Raw genomic sequence first — 19935 nt, forward strand, 5'->3', positions numbered from 1 at the left:
TTCACCACTAGCTGTTCTGGCCAGGATTTCTGGGATTTGTAGTCCAAGAACATCTGACGACCCATGTTTGGGAACTACTGTTCTAAATGGATGGTAGATTTCATAAATAGATTTCTCTCATGCTTGTCAATGGGTCCAGATGCAACAATAGATGTATTCAGGGCTGGTCTTGCCGTTAGGTAGGATGAGACAACTGGCCCATGTGCCAGATGTTGGATACAGCCATGTACCCCTGCTCTAGCTATTCTCCCTCAGGTCCAAACATTTCCCTCTATAGGAGAAAAGAGTTGGGTGAGGGCTACCATAAACATATTGGATTTGTCTGAGTTTAGAAGATAAGCTCACTGGAAGGACAGATCCTGAAGCTGAGGCTCCAATACTTTGGCCATCTCATGAGAAGAGAAGACTCCTTGGAAAAGACCTTGATGTTGGGAAAGTGTGAAGGCAAGAGGAGAAGGGGACGACAGAGGATGAGATGGTTGGACGGTGTCGCTGAAGCTACCAACATGAATTTGACCAAACTCCGGGAGGCAGTGGAAGACAGGAGGGCCTGGCGTGCTCTGGTCCATGGGGTCACGAAGAGTCGGACATAACTTAACGACTAAACAACAGCAAGAAGATAAGCAGGGTCTGGATCATTGCCAAGTAATATTGGGGATATTTAGATAGGGCTAGGGATAAACAGTGCAGGGAACCTGAGATAGCTTCCCTTACATTTCTCTTAATGTATTCTGATCTGTCCTGTACACAACCTTCTCTGCAGTCCACGTCATAGAGTTGATAATAAACAGATTGTGATGGAGCATGAAGAACTTCATTTTCTGGAGGTGACTTAAGATTCATTTTTGACTACTCCAGCATTCTAGAGGCTGGAAAAAGAGACAATGGGAGATGTGTTTGGAGCCACCAAGGGAGAGAGGGGGCGGGGGAGAATGAAAGAAAATGTCCTTCTGAACTTCTCCACCACCATGGAAATATTTGAAAATTTAGGACTGGCTGTCAGTAGTGGTGGATGATCTCCTGGAGCAATATGGATCTAAACGGGTAATCTTCAAGGATTTCATGAGGTCTAGAGATGGAAATCAAACAATTTGATTCACACCTCCAAAACTATTGTGTGGATCGCGACATAACTATACATCCATGTCAGCACTTCCCAGATTTTGTAACGCAGGCTAAAATCTTACTGATGTTCATGTAAGGTTTGTGTAACTTGTCAAGGTTAATGGTGACCAAATAACTACCTTTGATCTTGGCCAAGAGGAGAAGTGTCAAAAAGTGCATTTCATGTCATGTGCCTGGGCACACTTCCAAGTGTGCGACTGAGATACATTCCCAGCATTTTGTCAATGAACCATAACTAGGCATAGCTACTTAAGCAAAATTTACACAAAGACCAGTAAGATTCTGGTCGAGCTATGGAAGTCAGCTGTATTTTTTTTTTAAATATGCAAATAACCAACCAAATATTTTTTGCTTGCTGGATGTAGACTTTGTTTTTTTTCAATGGGAAACAACACTAGTTTTGTACAGGGGTACTTTGTGCAAACTGATCAGGAAAAAAAATGCTTCTGGTGTTCCTCTCATCTGGAAGCAGAGACCGCTCTGGGCTTGAACATTCCTCACTAAGAGGTCTCATCAAGTTGAGACCTCTCAAATCCAACAGGACAAAGAATTTAATAGGTATTGGAGTCTGTTTAAGCAGTTGGCCAATAAAACATCTAATGGTAGAACAAGTCATAAAAGCAAAAAAGAAGAAAACGAAAGTGGCGATTAAAACAAAGAAAAAGAAGAGTATTCAAAATGTATTTCATTATCTGCCATGTAAATCTCATTGATTTTAATGAGTTTACTCTATCTACAACTAAAATTGACATCAGCATTAGGATTCCCTCAGTTCTGCAGCCAAAATTTAGTCACGGTAATGACTCAAATAGTGAAACAATGTAATATCCTACTACGATCTAGTGTTCCTCATTCGTTCCCCTACCATGTTTGTTATAAATAATAATTTTATAAATAATAATAATTTATTGTCATTGTAAGTATATACACATACAACGAAATAAAACCAAGAAATCTACGGAATGGAAGTAAAAGTAGAGACTTTCTGGCCAGTGCTCCAGAATGGCCTGGGAATCCCCTCTGAAGGAGGGGAGAGATTTTATGCTCGCTCACTCTGATTCCAGTGACTTAAAGGATTAAAGGGCTGAAGAAATGAAGAAGCAGGAAACTCAAGTCGACACGAATGCCACACAACTGTTGAAGTGTATACTCTCCTCCCCACACCCTCCCCCCTTTCTTTCCACTTAATGACTGACTCAGGATGGTCTAACTTATCTTGCTTGGACTTGGGGGGGGGAAATGCTCTTGGCCTGGCATCTCTTAATTGGTGTCTTAAGCATGTCAGACATATCTGCCTTATCACCAAGTTTATAGGAGAAGAGAAAGGAAAGGAACTGGGAAAAAAAAAAAACACTCTCCTCTCTCTTAAAGAGGTACGGTTGCTTAGACTATTCAGATTTAACACTTTGCCAAGATCAATTTTCTCTCTCTCTCTTTCTGCGTCCCTCTATCACACACACATGCACACAAACCGAATTTTGAGTTATCCTGGACATCTTTGTATGTGCAGGCGATACATATGACTTCTTGTCTGTAGCAGAAGAGGGGGGAACATCATGTTGTATATGGAGTTCTAACTGTAGATCCAAAAATCCCTCTTGGTTTTGGGCGGACAAGCAGAGTTTTCTTGTTTTCCCCTTTGAATCCCACCAGAAGAGGTCACTGCGACGCATGGTATTCAAAACCGGACACATGGAAAAGGGAGGGGAAGATGTCTTTGAAGGAGAACCAAGGCAAAATATTCCCTAAGCTTCCCACCTCCCCTTCTTTACAAATGTGATGTTTGTCTAAAGTCTAAGCGGAAGCCCTGGTATTGTCACCACCGCCTTTTTTGTGCGTCTAATCCCTTGCGCAGGATATTCGATCCTCAAGCCTGTGCCATTTCCCCTAGCATAATATGGATGGCAACACAGCTTAAGGATTAGAATCACATAAAACACTCAGAAACATTTGTTGAGATTTCCCATCCAGGCTGACGCAGGCCGGCCGGCAAATTCCAACGCCAGATCTCCCAAGCTGCCCAAAGCAAACGCAACTACAGGAAGCACAGCAAGCATTTGAGAGAGGACCATCTTTGTGTAAAGCAATATCACTTAAACACAACTTTTTCCCCTTCACTGTTTCTTTAAGTTATCTCGAAGAGGTACTCAAAGAATTTTTTAAAAGCCTTTATTGCCTATCGTCCAATAGATAGATAGATAGATAGATAGATAGATAGATAGATAGATAGATAGATAGATAGATAGACAGACAGACAGACAGACAGACAGACAGACAGACAGACAGATAGATAGATAGATAGATAGATAGATAGATAGATAGATAGATAGATAGATAGATAGATAGATAGATAGATAGATAGATAGATAGATAGATAGATAGATAGATAGATAGATAGATAGATAGATAGATAGATAGATAGATAGATAGATAGATAGATAGATAGATAGGCAATCTGCTTAAGCAGATCAAACTGACTTTTGGTAAACAGTGGGGATTTAAAATGTTTAAGATAGAGCATTTTCTAAGTACCCTACTGGAAAAGAATTAGAAGTCTATAGCCAAGTAACTGGTTGGTTAGATTCCCTCTCCTTTTCAAAGTCCTTTTTATGTGATGTTGGAGCAGTCATTCTCAACTTTTTGTTGGCTCTCAAGATTCTACAAATTGCACAATCAACCCAAAAGTTAATTTATGAAAAATTGTTTCCAGTGTGTGCCCCCCCTTCAAATGTGCTGGAGGACAGGGGGCCATATGACCCCCCCCCTTTGAGAATGGATGGATGTTCTAGACTGTAGATGACAAAGTGCAGTCTGCCGACTATACAGTATGTCATCCTGAAGCTGAGGTTCCAATACTTTGGCCATCTGATGAGAAGACTCCCTGGAAAAGACCCTAATGTTGGGAAAGTGTGAGGGCAAGAAGAGAAAGGGACGACAGAGGACGAGATGGTTGGACAGCATCATTGAAGCGACCAACATGAATTTGACCCAACTCTGGGAGGCAGTGACAGACTTTACTTTCTTGGGCTCCATGATCACTGCAGATGGTGACAGCAGCCACAAAATTAAAAGATTCCTGCTTCTTGGGAGCAAAGTGATGACAAACCTAGATAGCATCCTAAAAAGCAGAGATATTACCTTGCCAACAAAGGTCCACATAGTCAAAGCTATGGTTTTCCCAGTAGTGATGTATGGAAGTGAGAGCTGGACCATAAAGAAAGCTGACTGCTGAAGAATTGATGCTTTTGAACTGTGGTGCTGGAGGAGGCTGTTGAGAGTCCCCTGGACTGCAAGGAGAACAAACCTATCCGTTCTGAAGGAAATCAACCCTGAGTACTCACTGGAAGGACAGATCCTGAAGCTGAGGCTCCAATACTTATGGCCATCTCATGAGAAGGGAAGACTCCATGGAAAAGACCCTGATTTTGGGAAAGTGTGAAGGCAGGAGGTGAAGGGGACGACAGAGGATAAGATGGTTGGACAGTGTCATCGAAGCAACCAACATGAATTTGACCCAACTCTGGGAGGCAGTGGAAGACAGGAGGGGCTGGCGTGCTCTGGTCCATGGGGTTACAAAGAGTCAGACACGACTAAACAACAACAACAAACACAGCCTGGTCTTAAACCACCTCTTGAGGGCAGGGAAGGAGGGGGCCAGCCACAGCACCACCAGAAGCCGATTCCATAAGGATGGTGCCATCACCGAGAAGTCCCAATTTCTTGTGGACCTCTTTCTGGCTTCTCTTGGAAATGCATAGGCTACACTCCTCTTGGCAACCTAGAGGAGCGTAGTCTATGCAAATCAGGTGGCATGGGCTGACGTTCTCAGGGAAAAGCATTCAAGAATGATGATACCCAAGGCCACTGTATGTGGCTAAATATGCTGGGGCTCCACCTTTCCCTAAATGCCATGCTCTGTGATCAGACACTCTGTAGTTGCCAATACACTTTTCCTTATACTTCAACTCAGGGGTCTTGCCATTATTCTGTGTTTCTCGCATGGGCTGGTGGAGGAGGAATTTCAGCATCTTCATCCGATTCTTGACCTGGACTGGCTTCATCCAGGGGTGCAGTGTCCTTAAAGGCATTGCGTCCATGAGAGGGAGGTAGTTAGATTTTCACCCACCATAGACATGGGAGGTTAAACTCTTTGTTACTGGAGGAATCCTCAAGTGTCAGGGTGGGGTGGGGATGATGGCGAGAAGAAGGCCAATGAAAGAATAACACTTGTCTATATCAGGGTGAAAGTAGTATCTAGGCAAAATTGGACCAGGACAGAAACATGCACGCTGTTTTAGCATCCAGATTTAATGAAAATCTCTGCGAGAATGTCACGAAGTATCTACTACAGGCTGAACCTTTCATCTTGCAGGAGAACAATCTCTTAGGAACAGACTTGCTTCACTTCTGAAGAACTAAAGAATAACAACAACAAAAACATCTGAAAGAGCAGGTTTCTTATTTATTACACGTTAATGGAAACTCACTTTGGGTCTTATCTGGCTTTTTTTTTGTGGAGGGTGTTAAGGTTCCGCGGTTTTGCGTATGTATGTGTTTGACCAAATTCCCTTATCTTCTCATGGCTTGTGTTCTCTTCTGCTGGCACCCAAGGCGCACTGATATACTTATCTTCTGTTTTATAATAAAGCGTTTGTGTCCATGGGCTGGAAGCAAAGGAGAAGAAAGGAAAAGAGCAACTTCGAAGATGCCAAATTTATCAGGGTCTCGCTTGTCAGGTCCATCTCTCCCCCTGCCCTCCGCTTATAGAACTGAGTGTATAAGCACTTGTGTTGGAGTAGATTTATGCAGTGAAGCGAACTGAAGCTATTTTAAAGGTTCTGTATCAGGAGAATTGATCTGCGGGTTATTCTCCTTTCTCCTGATTTTCTAGGAAGTAAAAGTCTTCATAGGGACATTTACCAAGGGTTGGCGTTGCAGTTCTAACACAAAGATGTGTTAGCCATTAGGGTGGGGTGGGGTTAGAATGTAGGAAACAGAGTCTTCTGTAGAAATGGGATATTTGTATTTGGATATGGATATGGATATTCCAGACCCAGCTGGCAGGGATGTCAACTCCCACCTCCCCACTTATGGATCGATGGACAGTGCACATGGCCACTGTCTTTCTTGTCACTCCAGTCTTGGACAAAGCCCGCCTTCTTGCTCTTCTGGCCACTCAGCAGCTGAGCAGGGAAACTCATCATCCTGCCCCCTGGCTGGAGTGGTCAGAAGTGCAGGAAGGCGGAGCAGCACCGGCCAGGCTTCATCCGAGAATGATGTGACAAGCAGAATACCCATTGTGCATGCTGCATGGCAACCCATAACTGGACAGATTGGTTCAGAGAGGCAGAACCCAGATAGCTGGGTTCAGGATATGCCTATTTGTATACAAAGAGGAACATCCCAATTCTACTCTTCTGCAAAACACACACACACACACACAGACAAAATCCTTCCTTTTGTCCCAAGTGTGTTTGTGTGGGTAGAGCCGTCTTCTGCTGGCTGATCCCAAAGGTGTGCCCCCATAAAGCTAAAAATAAGAGAGGACAGAGATGGGGTGGGGTGGAGTTTCACTAGACCAGAACTTCACCAACCCAGCTACAGTGCCAGTAATAAGTTAGGTCTAGCTGTCTTGAGTCCTTTGTAAGGAGAAAGGACAGGATAAAAATATTTTAAATAAATAAAATAAAATAAATGGTTCCAGATGGCTCAGTGGTTTATGTATCTGGCTAGGGAGCCAGAGGTTTGGAGATTGATTCCCCACTGTGACTTCTAGGAAAAGAGCCCACCTGTATATCCTTGGGGAAGCTGCACAGTTCCACGCCACTTCCAGAAGGGAATGGTCCAGCAGTTGTATTTTTCGCCAAGAAAATGGAAAGGGTCTCCGGAAGTCAGAATTGACATGACAATGGGCAATTATTAATTAGTTACAAAGTGGTAACTAGAGTGAGAAACCAGGAACTAAAATGAAGAAGGCAGAAAGAAGGGAAGGAGGGAGGGAAAAACGAATGAACAAAGAAACGAAATTGCACCTAAACTGGCTCCAACTACTCCTGATGAGGCAAAAGAGACACAAAATAGTCAGGTCCTACAGGAAACCAATATGACCATCATTCACTCAGGCCCAGCCATTCTTCCCATTCCTCTCTCCTCTTGATGCCTAAGCCAATCAAAGCCCCAGGGACTCTTCCAAAATCATTTCCAACATCCCTAGGAGTTTGGATTCATCCTGGACTCAGCTCAATGGGTTCTCAGCCCCGTGGGCCAGTTAGGGTTATGATCCAAGTGACCTACCAAACAATATGTGGCACAGAAAGCAATAGACGGGGACTGAGAGACAATGACAAAACACCATTTAAAATTGGATTGGTTAATTCCAGGAAATGGGTAGGTCTCTTGGGCCTTATTTCATTGAAGTCCTGTTTTTTTCCCCCCCAATCAACATTCTGGACATTTTTTTTCCTTGCACAGACTTTAAAGTCTTCCACTCTCTGTATTCAGAAGGCTTAGCATTATCTGCTTCCATCAGACTTCTGCCTCTTGCATTTCTATTGCATCTTGTATCCTACCTTCAGCCCCATGACTGAGGTTTTGTTCCATGCAGGGGATGAACATTTGGGTAGCTCAGGGTTTTAGGTCTCTGGATGCAGAATGAAAGGTTAGGATATCAATTCCCCTCTGTGCCTTCTTGACACGGGTGGGAATTGAGGATTCACAGGGTCGCTTTCCAGCTCTGCAGTTGTAAGATGATGATGACGACATGGGCTACCATTCATGTCTTGTGCCAAATAAAGTCTGGCAAAGGCCACAAGACTCTTTGTTGTCCATGTTACATTATTTGCTGGTGCCCAGTGTGGATGAATGCAGTGGTATCGTTCCACTTTTAAGTTCTGTGTTCCTAGCCTGGTCATTGCTCTGGCCTAGTTTTTAATTCATTGGATTTTTTTTTTGTCCTCCACTGTATGTACGTATACCGCACAGCTTGGTCACTGGCTCTCTCCTTTGAAATCCTGGGATCTGTTGTATGACGAAGCACTTAGAATAACCTGGTGTAAAGTAGTATCAGATTGTTGTAATTGTGTAATGTAGAGGTAGCCTTCCTCTATATAGCCAATGCATATTGTTAAATTACTGCCCTCTGTGTGTTGTGTGCGGTCAAGTCAGTGTGTGTTGAGTGCTGTCAAGTTCTAGTGACCCTCATAGACTTTTCGAGGAAAGTCAGCTATTTAAGGAGCAGCTCACCTTCCCACAGTTTGTTTCCATGGCTGAGAGGTGTTCAGATCCAGGTCTCCTAACTCATAGCCTATCTCTCTATTCACAACCTTGGGTCACCCAGGTGTTCTTGGACTACAACTCCCAGAAACCTTCACCTCTAGCTATGCTGGCCATGGTTTCTGGGAGCTGCAGTCCAAGAACGCCGGGGTGAACCAAGGTTGGAAACTACTGCATGACACCACATGGGTATCACTATCCTCAGCTTCCTCCTCCCCCAAACAAACCTCACATCATCATCTCTGTTTCATGCGACTGAAGTTTCTATCAAGGGTTCTGCTTTTGCTTTGCTTTGTTTTACCCAATCTGCCTCTGTGTGCCTGCAGTGAGTTTTTTTCGAAACAGAATGAAAAAACATTAGTCTTGATGGCTGTACATCTGGAGAAGGATAGGGAGCTCAGGTGCGTGACACCTGGAAGTGGCACCCGCCTTCCAAATCCTCTCCCCAGGAATGCTTCCTGGCATTCGCTTCAGTCGGTTTGGGCGCCAGGTGGATACTTTTTGTTCCTTAAAAAAAAAAATCCTCAGGCCTAAAATCACATGGCTAATGTGATTTTAACTTGCTTTCCTGCATTTTATAGTTCTGCCATGCTGTTTTATCTCTTTTATTGAAACACATTTTTCTTATATATTTTTTTTAAGTGTCTTCTGCTTGCTGTCTTGTGAGCATTTCAGCCTGCTAGTAGAGGCATGAAAGCCAGTGTGGCCTTGTCTACACTGGCTGGTAGGAGCAATCCTGGTTTTCGTGCAGAGAATTTATGAGCCACTGCTGAGTCTCACCTCTTTTGTAGAGTAAACTAGTGGATGTGTCCCAGTGCTGAAATAGATTACTTGGTGTCAACATCTTGTGTATTTGAATGAAGGTTAGCATCATGGATACTCTTGAAGCCATATGAACATTGCTTTGATTTGATTTTCATATTGCTGGAGACTTTGCCAAATTTGGTGCATTTTAATGAAAAATGCACCCATGGGTTTTCCAGCATTTCCTGTTTCTGAGAATCTAAACAAAGCACAAGAAGAAATAAAATGATGGGAAAATAGCAAATACTCAGAACTCAGGCAAGCCAATTAGCTGGAATGATATACAGTGGTGCCTTGCTAGACAGTTACCCTGCATGACAGTTTTTTTTGCTAGACATTGGCTTTTTGCGATTGCTATAGTGATTCACAAAATAGTGATTCCTGTGGGGGAATTTCGCTGGACAATGTTTGGTCCCTGCTTCGCAAACCGATTTTCGCTAGACGACAATTTTGACATTCCCTCCGCACTCGCAAACAGGTGTTTTCAGGACCGAAGCTTTGCAAGACAGCAATTTAAACAGCTGATCGGCGGTTCACAAAGCAGCTTTCCTATGGCCGATCTTCACTAGACAACGACGATTCTTCCTCATTGGAACACATTAAACAGGTTTCAATGCATTCCAGTGGGGAAATGCTTTTTGCTAGATAATGATTTCGCTAAACAGCGATTTCAGTGGAATGGATTATCATCGTCTAGTGAGGCACCACTGTACCAGCATTGTAAAATATGTTTAGTTACCCAACACAAAGCTCAAAATCATTATGCACCCCATCATGGTTCTGAAAATATCTATGCAATTTGGGATGGAGAAAGAGAGAAGTTTTATCTGATCAGCATAGCTTTGAAGCCAAAGGTGGCAGCTTTATTCCTAAAGCTAAACAGATTTGGTCCTGCAAACAGATTTGGTCCGTCAGTGGGCGACTACATATACCAGCCTAAATCCAATTGCTAATCCCAACTAGAGTAACCCATTGAATAGAATCATAGATTAATAGAGTTGGAAGGGGCCTATAAAGCCATCGAGTCCAACCCACTGTTCAATGCAGGAATACAAATCAAAGGATATCTAACAGATCGTTGTCTAATTTTCCCTTGAATGCCCCCAGCAATTAGGAGTGTTCACAACTTTCTGAGGTCATTGGGTCCATTGTTGTACTGCTCTAACAGTTACGAAGTCTGAAATCTGGCTTCTTGTAACTTGAGCCCATTATTATGTGTCGTGCCCTCTTGGATTATTGAAAACAGTTCCTTTCCCGCTTCTATATGACTATCTTTCAAGTATTTAAAGAGTGTTTCCATATCTCCCCTCTGTTTTCTTTTCTCAAGGCTAAATATGCCCAGTTCTTTCAGTCCTTCTTCATAGTTTCCAATCCCTGATCATCCTTGTTGCCCTCTTCTTAACTTGTTCCAGTTTGTCAACATCCTTCTTAAAGTTCAGTGTCCTAACTGGACACAGTACTCAGGCTGAATAAAGAGGAACCAAGGACGAATACTTACTTACCGTACAGATGCTGAAGACCTTATATTTGATCTGCATCTCCATTGTTTAAAGTGGCAATTATAGGAATTGAGCCTGAAAACTTTATTATGAAAAGATGTGTTTGATACTTGAATAATGACTGAAATCCAACTGGGCAGATTTCACATTCCTGTACGGCTGGAATAATGTTATCATAATCAGCAGCAGATTGTTGCTGATTAAAGACTTCCTTTCTCAGTTTTGGAGATGTGTGTGACTTTCTCTCATTCTGTTTGAGCCTTGCACACCCCAAAATAAAAGATAGATCTTTAATCAGCAGCAATCTGTTGATGACGAACGTATCATTGCTGCTGTGCAGGCAGAGCTAAACAACAAGATTTCGGCCAATGTACAGAGAAGGATTTGGAAGGGGGTGGGAACTGGGGATGGAGCCATTTTTGGACTACATAGACATAGAAGGACTTGAGTTCCTCTGCATGGCTTTTTCAAAACAGTACAGATGAACTATGGTTCCCAGACTTTGTTCTTCATCAACATTTTTAAACAATGCCAACCCGCCTCACAAGCTAGCTCTGTGAATGGATGAGACCCCGTCTGCAAAGCAGTTAGTGTCCTAAAACCCCTTCCATGGTTAGTTATCAGAACCTCCCAAGGACTGGCCAGAAAGCATTAAGCTTCCTTAAATAACCTCATTTGAAAATAAGAGGAAGAGAAATGTTTACCAAGAGAAAATGGAAAGGACTGTCATGATAACAGTAAGGATATAGCTTCAGCATAATTTTAGCAATGTAAGGGGTCAAATGGCTGTACTGTTAGTTACCAGACCTTGAGAATGGGGAATAAGGGTAAATAAGAGGATTGCTTTGGTTCCATTGGAGTGGAGAAATGAGAAGGCCTACTGTACATTAGTCAAAGAAAGAAAAATAATATCCTAGAAAATGAATAAGAGATAAGTAGCCTTGGAATAATGCTATATAAATACATTTGCTGTAGGTCACATAAAAGATTCATGGCACACACATGTTCAGGTCAAATTACCTTTAAATATTAAATGTCTTCCCAGCAGTGGAGAATTTCCAATTTATGCTGTTTTCACAAGGAAAATGGATGCAACTCATCCATTAGTATTTGCTGACAACCTTGCCGCCTCCAATTCAGCCTAACTTTAGGTAGACTGGAGGCCAAAGAAAAGGTGATGACTTTCCCCGTCAACTTCTTCCCGTTCTTGAACCACAGTTAATCAGTATTGTGCACCACAGAATGCCAGCCACATTTGGCGACGCTCAAACCTGGTCCATGTTAATACAGTGGTTTCGACAGCACTTCGGTTCTCCAAGAAGTCCATGGTATATTTCTCATGATGTCTAAAGGCTTTAGGAACGTGTTCTGTCCCTTGTATGTGGAAGTCCATTCTACAGAGCAATAGACATGGCATCATGATAATTGGAGTCCAAATTGATTATTTGGGGTGTGTGTGAATAATAATAATAATAACAATAACAATAACAATAATAACAATAACAATAACAATAACAATAACAACAACAACAACAATAATAATAACAACAACAACAACAACAACAACAACAGCAACAGCAACAACAGCAACAACAGCAACAGCAACAACAGCAACAACAGCAACAGCAACAAGAATAAGAATAAGAATAAGAATACTACTACTACTACTACTAATAAGAATAAGAATAAGAATAAGAATAAGAATAAGAATAAGAATAAGAATAAGAATAAGAATAATAATAATAATAATAATAATAATAAGAAGAAGAAGAAGAAGAAGAAGAAGAAGAAGAAGAAGAAGAAGAAGAAGAAGAAGAAGAAGAAGAAGAAGAAGAAGAAGAAGAAGAAGAAGAAGAAGAAGAAGAAAGAGGAGGAGGAGGAGCAAGCAGTTGGCATAGTGGTTGGAATGTTAGACAAGGATTCAGACGTCCTGATCTTCTAAAAGTTGGAAATCATGCAGAGCACCTCTGTGAACAGTAGAAAATCTTTACTTCAGATCCATATCCTTCCTCAAATAGAGGATGATGGCAGTGACAATGGAGAGGGTAAGGTTAGTGAACCCTTCTCCCCACATTTTAAATCTACAGGGATGAGTGAATAGGACCAATTCAGTATGGTAGTCAAAATGATGGATAGGGTCCCTGGAAATCAAGGTTGTACTTGCCTCTGAGCTGTGAGACTCCTTGAGTGACTTTCAGCCAGCGAAGATCTCTCAGACTGTCCTACCTCACAAGGTAAGCTTCAATAAATATAGATGCAATAAATATAGATACAATAAATAAAGAATAGATAAGACATAATAATCAATAAAACAAGCAACAGAGTAAGGCTGGACAAATTCTAGCCCACGCAGACCATAAGCTATAGAGAGTAGCCAGTAGTAGTCTTGATAATCCTTCTGTTCTGCTTTCTGACTCACACTGTGAAATTTGGTGTGATCTGGGCAATGCTTTAAAACGTTCTCATCTTCAGTGCAATCTGTTTTAACTTTCTCTTAAGAGATACTTCCATCCACACTGGAGATTATGCTTTGCATTTCACTAAATCATGCCCAAAAGAATGCATGCCCTAGCCTTGTGCAAGAAAAGTGTGGGACAGCTCTTAGATCTGAAGTAAAGATTTTCCACTGTTCACTGTTCATTCTAAATAGAAACACAAATGGGTAAGGTCTTTAATTTCATGCTAGACAGTGTCATCAGGGATCCATATACAGTATCATGACAATATGCAAGTGTGGTCAGGCTCTCAGACTACAAAAATCAAGAGCCAGAATCTGGTGTGCTCAACCATTGATCCAGAAGTTTCCATTTTGGCTTTAGATAGCATTGAACCTGGTCTACCTGTGTTATCACAGTCTTTACAAAAATTCTTTTACGGCTGAACAATATTTTTGCCTTTATACTACAATAGTGTCTTGTTTGTAGTCATCTTAGAGAGTTTACAGATGATGTGAGATTTTGTTAAGGGAGTGTGCGTCTGTGACTTTATCTTGTCTCTCGCAGAGTAAAGAGCAGATAAACGCACACAACAGCTTCTTCTTTTCAGCAGTGTATTTACAAAATATATACAGGATATACATACATACAGCACTTCAGTATTCAGTATTCAAACCGGCAGCATGACATGCAGACATCAGTACACAGGAGAAGAGAATGACTGTACAGAGTTCATTTCTTAAATACAGTTCTGGCATCAGTCTGGTCCAATCACGTCTAAGGTGACTTCATGCACACAGGTGTGGCAATCTTCATATTGCAGAGAAATTGCATCAGCCAGGGATGAAGGAATGATGTCATCTCAATCTTGTTCTGCACACACACATATTATGTTCAGGCTATATAAAAATTATATACCTTAACACTCCTCCTAATTTTTAAATTGCCTGAACCCATTACACATTCCCAATGCATCTATACACATTTCATGCTTTTGAGCACACAACGGTTTAGTCAAAATGTCTGCAATATTTTCTTCAGTCTTACAATATTCTAATTCAATTAGTTTTCCTTTTACAGCTTCCCTTACGTTATGATATTTAATATCAACATGTTTACTCCTGTTTTTTTTACTCTATCTATTTTGGCCATTTGTATACAAGTGGTATTATTTTCCATTACTTTTATTGCATTATCTGTTTTACACTTTAAGTCTTTTTCTGTGTAAAACCTTGTGCAACCAACCTTGCTTTATATCTGTAGTTTCCGTCATTTTGCAATTTTCTTTTGAACACCCACTTACTACCTATTACCTTATGCTCTGGTGGTAGTTTGGTTTCAGTGAACACGTGATGTTCCTTCATGGAATTCATCTCCTCCTCCATGGCCTCTAACCACTTATTCTTCTCATAATCAGGAAGCTTCAAAACATCTTTATAGTTTCTGGGCTCAATATAAACATTACACACTGTAATTCCATTCACTTCAAATCTACTGGGTGGCACACCCTTATTTGCTCTCTGGGACCTCCTGGGACCATGTGAATTTGTGTGTGTTTCTATCTGACTACTAGTGTGTGCTTCCTCCTCTTCCTCATCACTACCTTCTTTTTCTTCTTCTTCTTCTTCATCTGTAGTAGCTCCTCCTTCTTCATCATCAGCACAGGACTCCATGCCTTGCTTAAGTGTTCCTGTCTGTCTTAATTGACTTTTTCTTTCGTGTAGAGGGATGTATAACTGTGAGTTTGCATGTACTTGGTCCCAGTTTTCCCCTTCATTAAAACTGGCTGACCTAGAGATTATCACATTTCTATCCCCATCAAAAAACCGGTATGCCTTTGAATTGGGTTCATACCCTACAAATGTCATTTTCCTTGTTTTATTTTTACCTTTTCTTCTGAGTTGTTTCGGGATATGCACCCAAGCTGTGCATCCAAACACCCTCAAATATTTTAAACATGGTTTCTTACCGTATAACAAGAAATATGGTGTGTCATCTATCGAGGAAGAATAAATTCTGTTAACCAAAAAGTTAGAGGTTAGTATCGCTTCACTCCACAGACCGTGACGCAACCCAGAGTCTGCCAACAATGCATTTTTCATCTCTTGTAACACTCTGTTGCGTCTCTCAGCAACACCATTCTGAAATGGGCTATATGGGCTCGTTTTTCTATGTCTAATTCCCAGACTTTCTAACCATCTTTGAAACCTTGTGTTTGTAAACTCTGTACCTCTATCCGTTTGCAACTGCGCCACCTTGTGGTTAAATCTTCTCTCTACTGAAAATAACCATTTTCTAAATGTATCAAATACTTCTGCTTTAGATTTTAGTGTATAACAATAAGAAAACCTTGTAAAATCATCCACTAGAACCATTGCATACTTCGCTCCTCCTAATGATGGAGGAAATGGTCCCATTAAATCTGCATGAACTAATTCAAATGGCCTGGTTGTGACTCTGTCACTTTTCCTCCCTTTTGGGGCCACATTTGTCTTGCTACTTTTACAGACATTACAGTCCAAGTAATTTTTGCATTCCTTTATGTTTACATCCCTGGCAAAATGTTCCATTTTCTGTAATGATCTAAAATTTACATGACCCAGCCTCCTATGCAATAAATGTATACAGTTATCATGTTGTGGTTTGTTTGTATGTATCACATGTGCACTTTCATGTGTCTGGCTCTTTAACATGTACAGATTGTTTTCTTGCTTCACTTTTGCAACTATTTTACCATTTTTCTTAATTATACACTCCTGTTTCTCAAAAGTGACAGTGAACCCTTGCTCAGCCAACGCTGATACACTTATTATATTAAACGACAATTCAGGAGCGTAAAATACCCCACTTATCTCAGTATTCAACGAAGGAATGTAAACAGTTCCTTGTCCTTCAACGGCCGTCTCTTGTGAATTTGCCATCATCACACTTCTGAGGCTGGTTTCATCTAAAAGACAAAAGAGATCCTTATTATTAGTCAAATGTACGACCGCCCCCGAGTCAATTAGCCACGCCTCTGTGTGGCTGCCCGGAACCTTGTCCCTCGTTCCTCTGGTAACCAAGGAGACCGGCCTCATGTCGTTTCTTTGTTGAAACCTTTTGGAGACCTTCTTTTTTCCGTCTCTATTGTTCCTTGGAGGACTTCCGCTTTTGTCACAGTTCCGTTGCAGGTGATTGGTGGATCCGCAGAGGAAACAGGCTTTCGTCATCATCACTCTTCCTGTTTGTTCTCCGTCTGCCCGCCTCCTGGGCACGCTGCCATCAGCGTATCTCTGTCTCTCATGGTCAGCGCGCACGTGGCTTGCCTTTTTGTTCAGCATTCTCTGTTTTAAATGCTGCTCCTCCTGGAGAATTCTGTTTGTCACATATTCTTCTGAAAGCTCAGTTTCTGGCATGCTTTCCAAACTTGTTACTAGCATGGAGTAATCGTCATTCAGAGAACTTAGCAAAATATAAACGCGCTGTTCCTGAGGGAAGACAACATTCATTAATTGCAGTTGATTAAACATGTCCTTCATATTTTTTAAGTGTTCCGAAGCGCATTCATCCTGTTTCATTCTGCACTGGAACAACCTCCTGGTAAGAGAAATCTTTGTGCCTGTCGTCTCCCTCTGATAAATGCCTTTTAGTTTATCCCAGACTGCTTTTGCTGTTGCCAGTCCTTGAATGTGGGTTAGAAGCGAATCTTCAATGGCCAAAATGATCGTGGCAAGAGCTCTCTCATGCTCTGCCTCTTCCTCCTCACTGGGCTGCACTGGGGGGGCTGTAACGTAACGAAAAAGACCCTCCTTTCTCAACAACATCTCCGCTTTAATTGCCCACGTTCTATAATTATTTTCATTCAGTCTATTTATGGCCAGGCCACCTATATTTCCTCCCGTGCTGTATGCCATCCTTGCAGCTCTCTGTATCCTTCCCTTCCCCGGGTTTACAGACGAACTGGTTTCACTATCACTGCTGCTTAGGCTCTCCTCCTCTTTCATTTACTCATTTACTCACGTTTGCAGCGCAGCGGAACGTTGCTGGGCCCATAACCTCTGTTAAGGGAGTGTGCGTCTGTGACTTTATCTTGTCTCTCGCAGAGTAAAGAGCAGATAAACGCACACAACAGCTTCTTCTTTTCAGCAGTGTATTTACAAAATATATACAGGATATACATACATACAGCACTTCAGTATTCAGTATTCAAACCGGCAGCATGACATGCAGACATCAGTACACAGGAGAAGAGAATGACTGTACAGAGTTCATTTCTTAAATACAGTTCTGGCATCAGTCTGGTCCAATCACGTCTAAGGTGACTTCATGCACACAGGTGTGGCAATCTTCATATTGCAGAGAAATTGCATCAGCCAGGGATGAAGGAATGATGTCATCTCAATCTTGTTCTGCACACACACATATTATGTTCAGGCTATATAAAAATTATATACCTTAACAGATTTTTATCAGAGTTTTATGGTTCTGCGGATCTGCTTTTCGTCACTATGGTGTGCACTATGATACACAGTATGTATCCCACATCTGCTAGAACTTATTTTGATTGCTTTCACTGGAATAAACAAATGAGGAAAATATCTGACAAATTATATTTGACTGAAATCCTTCTCCCTCTCTCTTGTCCTTGTTTATTTTCCTCCCTTCCTTAACATCTAGAATGTGCTATTTTGTGTTAACAAACCAGCTAAGCTTGTTCTCCCTGCATTCACCGCTCATTCTGCTTTCACATTCTTCACCTCCCCATGATGGAATGCAAACATTGTCTCCCTCATGGTTCATTTGTTTCTTTTCCCCCTCCCAATCAACTCCTACTTTCAGATCTCCTGAAAGCAGGTAGTTATATTCTTTCGTCATGCCTTCTGTGTTTGTTTCATTCCACGGCGTCCTGTGATTCTCTTTTCTGGAACCAGTCCATGCAAAACGGTGTAGAATCCGTCAAAACAGACGCTTGTTCGTATGCCTTTCACTGTCTGTGTCCGGTCAGAGGATGGCTCTCGTCTTCACACTAACAATATCTGTCAGTAAATGATAAAGTCTCGTCTGAGGTAAAACTAGACATCTTATCAGCATGTTCAAACTCTCTCCTTACAACTCTGTACTTGCCAACTGTGTGCCCTTTTCCTACATAAAGATACAATGCTCATTAAAAAGACACTTTCTAAAGCTGGAGTTTGTTTCCAGAAAAGGTGTGGCTTCTCACCTGGTGGAGCAGTCATGCTGACTGGTTCTTTTGTCAGAAAGGGAAACAGAGAAAGAAAGTAAGAGGGAGAGAGGGAGACCTTTGATAAAGATTGGGTGACACTCTCTTGGCTCTTGTTTAACGTTGTCTTTCTGCCTCGTCAATCGCTCCTTCCATTCACATCATCTGCTGAGCTAGAGTATCCTATGGTTATAGGCTAAAACGTGACCACAATGCATTTCATTGTTTGAGGAATCCTATATCCCATCTTTCTTCCCAACAGAAGTAAGAATAAAAATTCCAAAATGACATCTGAGTGAAGAACACTCAAAGTAAAAGGAGAATGTTTAGGAATATAAAATTCTGAAGCACGGAGGGAGAAGCTGTGCTTAAAACAGTACATAGGTTCCAGCAACACAGATGAAGATCTCAAGCCAGCTGAGCAAAGGAACCAGGGAACTTTCTCAAGAAATGGCCTGTAACGTTCCGGTCCTTCTGAAAGCATCACAGAAACTTTATCAGAATTTTTTTTTCTTTCCCCTCTAAGGATGGAACAAGAGATCAACTTTGGAGAAGGAAATGTCTTCTTTTTTGCTCCCCGTCCCATCTCTGAAGACTTTGCTACTCCAACGTTGAAGGCCTTTTACGGCTAGATGCAATAGAGAATGGCTTAGGAAGCATGCCATGGACAAATCTGGAAGGATTCCAAGCCCTCCTGATATCTACCTACCCTCTCAGTATAGGAAGAAAAAGACCGCTAGCACTAGAGATGCATCCATACATCATTTCCTGCCTATTGTTTGGAATGAAAGTGGAATCATGGGGAAAAAAAATCTTCAAATCATTGCCTTTATTTTTAAAATGTATATTTTCTGCTGTTTAACATGGTTGGGGCCATCACCCAATATCACTGAAAATTCAAAATGTACTTTAGTCTAATTTTTAAATGTGTTTTAAAAAGTGGAAAGGCATTTAGAACTGTGATAAGTGAAATTATATTTTCACTTCTCTGCCAACATTTCCACGTCACACTCACTAGCACAGACAGAACAGAGTAGGAAGACATCTTTTTTTAAAAAAAATAAAAAAGTGTTATAGTCCCACAAATGGGAAAGGCAAAAGGCAATTCTGAGCACAGCACGCAGCAAAAGATAAATGTTTGATCAGCGGTCAGTACTTCTCACTCTATAATCACTCCAGTTGAATCTTGAGTCTGATTCCATTGTCATCTTATGCCCTTATAAGAACTCTTCCCCAGTAGACCTGTGATGGTTTATTTCTATATGCATGTTGCAACGTGATGATGCCGAAATAAGTATTTTTTTGTTTTACTGTCCGAAAGGTGTCACTAGCCGGGTTCTGCTTTATTTGTCATTTATGCAATGTTTTGGCTGTAGGCAAGCCTTCAAATTGACCATTATAATAACCGTAGAACGCCAGAGCTGGAAGGGCCCCTTTGGATCATCCGGTCCAGCCTCTGTCAAGGATGCCCAGGTGGGGAATCGAACTCCCAACCTCTGGCTCCACAGCCAGAGACCTAAACCACTGAGCTATTCAGGATACACCAGACATGGTGCTCGAAATTCTGGTAGGCCATCTTTGCCCGTTGACAAAACTAGAC

The 19935-nt window shown here is 41.6% G+C and overlaps 1 long non-coding RNA gene across 1 annotated transcript; it reads right to left on the reverse strand.

Moving 5' to 3' along the window:
• Positions 1-13732: 13732 nt before the first annotated feature.
• Positions 13733-17577, reverse strand: LOC144584575 (uncharacterized). Its single transcript, XR_013538919.1, has 2 exons — positions 15105-17577; positions 13733-14008 (listed from the first exon to the last, which is right to left on the reverse strand). It is a non-coding gene; the product is annotated as an uncharacterized LOC144584575 (long non-coding RNA).
• Positions 17578-19935: the final 2358 nt, after the last annotated feature.

The sequence above is a fragment of the Pogona vitticeps genome, chromosome 12 (genome assembly GCF_051106095.1).
Source record: "Pogona vitticeps strain Pit_001003342236 chromosome 12, PviZW2.1, whole genome shotgun sequence".
Taxonomy (NCBI): Eukaryota; Metazoa; Chordata; class Lepidosauria; order Squamata; family Agamidae; genus Pogona; species Pogona vitticeps.